Source organism: Amphibalanus amphitrite, unplaced genomic scaffold, assembly GCF_019059575.1.
Source record: "Amphibalanus amphitrite isolate SeventyFive unplaced genomic scaffold, NRLGWU_Aamphi_draft 000685F_arrow, whole genome shotgun sequence".
NCBI classification, from domain to species: Eukaryota; Metazoa; Arthropoda; class Thecostraca; order Balanomorpha; family Balanidae; genus Amphibalanus; species Amphibalanus amphitrite.
Window position 1 is genome coordinate 261501 of NW_024882179.1, and position 6000 is coordinate 267500.

General features: G+C 58.8%; 1 protein-coding gene across 3 annotated transcripts in view; it reads right to left on the reverse strand.

Annotated features, from left to right (window-relative positions):
• LOC122364598 (epsin-1-like) overlaps nucleotides 1–6000 on the reverse strand; it is a 50458-nt gene that overhangs the window by 15541 nt on the left and 28917 nt on the right. The window lies entirely within an intron of this gene.

Consider the following 6000-nt stretch of genomic DNA (forward strand, 5'->3'; position numbering starts at 1 on the left):
TAGTGTCTGGGACTGAGTCCCGGCTGGGCTCGGGTTAGTGTCTGGGACTGGGTGAGCCCCGGCTGGGCTCGGGTTAGTGTCTGGGACTGGGTGAGCCCCGGCCGGGCTCGGGTTAGTGTCTGGGACTGAGTCCCGGCCGGGCTCGGGTTAGTGTCTGGGACTGGGTGAGCCCCGGCTGGGCTCGGGTTAGTGTCTGGGACTGGGTGAGCCCCGGCTGGGTTCGGGTTAGTGTCTGGGACTGAGTCCCGGCCGGGCTCGGGTTAGTGTCTGGGACTGAGTCCCGGCCGGGCTCGGGTTAGTGTCTGGGACTGAGCCCCGGCCGGGCTCGGGTTAGTGTCTGGGACTGAGTCCCGGCCGGGCTCGGGTTAGTGTCTGGGACTGAGCCCCGGCCGGGCTCGGGTTAGTGTCTGGGACTGGGTGAGCCCCGGCTGGGCTCGGGTTAGTGTCTGGTGGCTGAGCCCCGGCTGGGCTCGGGTTAGTGTCTGGTACTGAGCCCCGGCCGGGCTCGGGTTAGTGTCTGGGACTGGCTGAGCCCCGGCTGGGCTCGGGTTAGTGTCTGGTACTGAGCCCCGGCTGGGCTCGGGTTAGTGTCTGGTACTGAGCCCCGGCCGGGCTCGGGTTAGTGTCTGGGACTGGCTGAGCCCCGGCTGGGCTCGGGTTAGTGTCTGGTACTGAGCCCCGGCCGGGCTCGGGTTAGTGTCTGGGACTGGCTGAGCCCCGGCCGGGCTCGGGTTAGTGTCTGGGACTGAGCCCCGGCTGGGCTCGGGTTAGTGTCTGGTAGCTGGGCCGGGCTCGGGTTAGTGTCTTGGACTGGGTGAGTCCCGGCCGGCCGGGCTCGGGTTAGTGTCTGGGACTGGGTGAGCCCCGGCCGGGCTCGGGTTAGTGTCTGGGACTGAGCCCCGGCCGGGCTCGGGTTGGGGTCTTGGACTGAGCCCCGGCCGGGCTCGGGTTAGTGTCTGGTGGCTGAGCCCCGGCTGGGCTCGGGTTAGTGTCTGGGACTGAGGACCGGCCGGGCTCGGGTTAGTGTCTGGGACTGGGTGAGCCCCGGCCGGGCTCGGGTTAGTGTCTGGGACTGAGCCCCGTCTGGGCTCGGGTTAGTGTCTGGGACTGAGCCCCGGCCGGGCTCGGGTTAGTGTCTGGGACTGAGCCCCGGCTGGGCTCGGGTTAGTGTCTGGGACTGGGTGAGCCCCGGCCGGGCTCGGGTTAGTGTCTGGGACTGAGCCCCGTCTGGGCTCGGGTTAGTGTCTGGGACTGAGTCCCGGCCGGGCTCGGGTTAGTGTCTGGGACTGAGCCCCGGCTGGGCTCGGGTTAGTGTCTGGGACTGGGTGAGCCCCGGCCGGGCTCGGGTTAGTGTCTGGGACTGAGCCCCGGCTGGGCTCGGGTTAGTGTCTGGGACTGAGCCCCGGCTGGGCTCGGGTTAGTGTCTGGGACTGAGCCCCGGCCGGGCTCGGGTTAGTGTCTGGGACTGAGTCCCGGCCGGGCTCGGGTTAGTGTCTGGGACTGAGCCCCGGCCGGGCTCGGGTTAGTGTCTGGGACTGAGCCCCGGCTGGGTTCGGGTTAGTGTCTGGTGGCTGGGCCCCGGCTGGGAGAGCGGCGCCCGGCGCAGTGCCGCTGGCCTGGCCGCGGCGCCACCCACCAACTGGCGGCGCTGTGAGCTCCCGCCGGTACAGAGGGGTACAGAGCGGTACAGAGGGGTACAGAGGGGTACAGAGGGGTACCGGCCACCGGGTACCGGCCGGTGCTGGCGCCGCGAGGAGTACAGAGCGGTACCGGCCACCGCTCTCACCAGGCCCAGTCTTATGCAGAGTCGCACTCTTCCATTCACCGTATTTGGTGACGCGTGCAGTGATATCAGCTACGGCTAATGCGGATCCGAGAAGACATAACGATTCCAATATACCATATTGTACTGAAATGAATCAAACCATTTTGCATTCAACAGCCGTTTTCTACAGCTAGAATTACAGCCAGAGCTTCCAAATCCATTCCGAGGCGCTCATAAGACTGGGTCCAGGAGTGGAGTGGTTAGTTTCATTAGTCCATGGTTCCAGTCTGCTATTATTCAGATGGCCAGAGTGTATAGGGACTAGAGGTGGAAATGAATATTAGTCATTAGTCAAAAATTAGTCGACTAACGTTAGTCAAGCACTTTTTTAGTCAGTCAAAAGTCAGTCAACCAAAATGTTTGTTAGTCATTAGTCAGTCATTAGTCAATGATTTTGTTGCATATTAGTCGACTAATTTGTCGTGATTCGTGAGGTGACTTAACCCTCGCCCTGACAGGGGAGGGGTCGATGCGACCCCCCCTGAGTTTTTTTTTTTGCGATGCGCGCTGAACTATTAGTCGGATCGTGCTGAAATTTTCAATAGCCTCTGGGGTATCCTTTGCACAACTTTTGCTAGACAAAAAAAAAATCGGGTCATGTCAGTTCACCGAGCTATGACGTCATAATAAGTACAACCTCCGACCGTTTTTGACAAAATCGTACATACCGTAACTGGACGTGATCTCATCGACAAGAACGAAGCTATTCCGTGTGGTTTATGTCAGAATTTGACCGGACATGATCTTTACATTGTATATTGACCTTTCTAAGGTCAACCAAGATGATCTCGCATGTTCACACGCTGACCTCCGTGATATGAGCTGTGTTTAGTGTCCGTAGTGGGGTTTCTTGAGGTCCTGAATCCGAATCTGCGGTTCAATTTCCACCTAAACGCCTTCAAAACTGTTCCTACAAGTGGCAGTGAACTCCCCACTTCCCCAGGTCTCCGGTTGACGGGCGGCCGCTGCTGCTGCCGGTCAGCGAGCATAGCCTTGCGGCTTTTTGGGCCAGGTACCGTGGTACGTGACGTCATTGAAAGCCTTTTTTATCACCATAAAAAGTCATAAAAAGTCAACAATATGTAATTTTGCAGCTGAGGAATACGCTCTTCTGAGGAATACGCTCTTCGAAGTTGCAAGTCTCTATCTTTCATAGACGCACCAATGTTGACTCGATTAGTTGGAAAGCTCTCGATATTCGCAAACGTCCTCGCCTGCGGCGGGCGTGGCCTCCCATGTTCCCGGGGAATACGTCACGCCAGTAATGAATGAAATGAAGTCAACTATTCCTCATTTTGTTGCTAATTCGTTGCGAAACGCGGTCGTGAAAGTTTCATGACGCTATCTTTCATAAATTCGCCAATATTGGCTAAGTTATTTGGAAAATTATAGTTTTTCCACGAAATTTGACCTTTGACCAATGACCTGTCATAACTGGGTCAAATATTGACCCATGGTAAAAATATACCACCAATCGCGAGTACTCGTTGAGACCAATCGACTGGTCTTTGTTGCGAAACGCCACGACGCTTAGTTTCGAAACGCCAGAAGGATCGCATCGACCCCCCCCCCCCCCCCCCCCAGCCAGGCCGCGTTACGAAAAATGCCCTGCCAGGGCCGGGCGAGGGTTAACCCGCGCCCCACTGGGGGTCGCCGGCCGAATGCGCCCGGCTGGGGGGATAAATTTTACCCCCCCCCCCCCTCCTCCCCGCCTGTTATCTCCCTAACCAGGCGTCGTAGCGGCCGACAAGATATCTTGCGGTAGCTTCGCATCGCGTTGGCCATAAAATGATTAGGGAGAAAATTTGGGATCGATTTGTGTTTTTCCGGTGTCGATCGGAATTATTTACGCAGTGCTAACAAATTCCGAAATTTAGTCAAATATTAGTCAAAATCAAGAAAAATGGCGTTAGTCATTCATTAGTCAATCAAGCCTTTTGAGACCAAAGATTAGTCAGTCAAAAGTCAGTCAACCAAAATTGTCATTAGTCATTAGTCAGTCATTAGTCAAGATTTTGGAAAACGTTAGTCATTTCCACCTCTAATAGGGACACAAACGCGCCCTGGACGACACTACTCGTAAGCAGCCCCGGCTGGCCTCGGCCGGGGTCTGTCAGGCAGGGAGGGAGCTGCGCCACGCCGCTGCACGCCGGCTGAGCAGTGCCCTCGCCTAGCGGCCGAACAGACTGAGCTGGCCGGCCTCTCCACACGGCGCGTCCACCGCAAACTACACAGACGACACAGCTCCGTCAGCGTCCCCCGCAAACCACACAGACGACACAGCTCCGTCAGCGTCCTCCGCAGACCACACAGACGACACAGCTCCGTCAGCGTCCTCCGCAAACCACACAGACGACACAGCCCCGTCAGCGTCCTCCGCAAACCACACAGACGACACAGCCCCGTCAGCGCTCCCCGCAAACCACACAGACGACACAGCTCCGTCAGCATCCACCGCAGACCACACAGACGACACAGCTCCGTCAGCGTCAGCCGACATCGACACAGACGACACAGCTCCGTCAGCGTCAGCCGACATCGGCACACACCGTCCGAGATGTGTTCCGTTAGCCTCAGCCGACCGATCAAGCACACACCGTGCGAGAGCAGTGACTAGGGAGCAGTGTTGGGAGTACTGACCACGGTCCGTGTCTGGTCAATTGGTCATGTCGGCTCTGTGAGTCAGCCACAGCGACTAACCCCGTCACCCTGGGGTAGCCGGTGCCAGGTACAGGTGGGGTCAGAGCCGGTTACAGGTGGGCTCAGAGCCGGTTACAGGCGGGGTCAGAGCCGGTTACAGGTGGGGTCAGAGCCGGCTACAGGCGGGGTCAGAGCCGGTTACAGGTGGGGTCAGAGCCGGTTACAGGTGGGGTCAGAGCCGGTTACTGGTGGGGTCAGAGCCGGTTACAGGTGGGGTCAGAGCCGGTTACAGGTGGGGTCAGAGCCGGTTACTGGTGGGGTCAGAGCCGGTTACAGGTTGGGTCAGAGCCGGTTACAGGTGGGGTCAGAGCCGGTCACAGGTGGGGGTCAGCCGGTTACGGGTGGGGTCAGAGCCGGTTACAGGCGGGGTCAGAGCCGGTTACAGGCGGGGTCAGAGCCGGTTACAGGCGGGGTCAGAGCCGGTTACAGGTGGGGTCAGAGCCGGTCACAGGTGGGGGTCAGCCGGTTACAGGTGGGGTCAGAGCCGGTTACAGGTGGGGTCAGAGCCGGTTACAGGTGGGGGGGGGGGGGGGTCAGAGCCGGTTACAGGTGGGGTCAGAACCGGTTACAGGCGGGGTCAGAGGAGGTTACAGGTGAGGTCAGAGCCGGTTACAGGTGGGGTCAGAGCCGGTTACCGGTGGGTCAGAGCCGGTTACAGGCGGGGGTCACACTCGGTAGCCCGGGGAGGTCACAGCGCACTGGGTGACCTCGGCTGACCTGTCCGGCCCGGCCGGCCGGCCGCCGCACCGCCGCCGCGCTGAACGGGTTCCATCGGACCGGTGGAGTCACTGCAGACTGCAGCGCAGACCACCGGTCAGATACAGCACGGACAACAACACACAGACCGGTCAGATACGGTACATGAGCCGGTCAGATACAGCACACAGGCCGGTCAGATACAACACACGGACCCGTCAGATACAGCACACAGACCGGTCAGATACAACACAGATACAGTAGGGGCCGGTCAGATACTGAGCGGTCAGATACAGTAGACGGATCGGTCAGATACAGTACACGAACCGGTCAGATACCACACAAGGAGCGTTCAAATAAAGCACCGGGACCGCTCAGAAACTATTTTCATAAATTTAGTCTGAATCTTTTAAATGGAAGGATTCACAAGGACAGCCCCCCATTATGCAGAGCTTTATGGTGTTGGCCCTGCCCTCTGCCCTCCGATCGCGCAATTCCAGTTCTATGGCAGAATTTAGAGTCCAAAGTTTAACGTGTGCACATAGACGCGTACGGCCGGTTCCCTCACTGACTTCGCCTGGCTACGGCCTGCCACCAACCGTAACCATACCTGTCAGGCGGCTCATAAACATCGAGCGCCCGTCGCGCTTGGAACCCGAACTGCTACAACCGGGAACGCGTGCTCTCGCTACGCGGAATCCAGCGCTCTACCGACTGAGCTACGGGACCGGCATCTGAGGGTGCTGTCCGGCATGCGTCCACACTACCGACGGACCTGG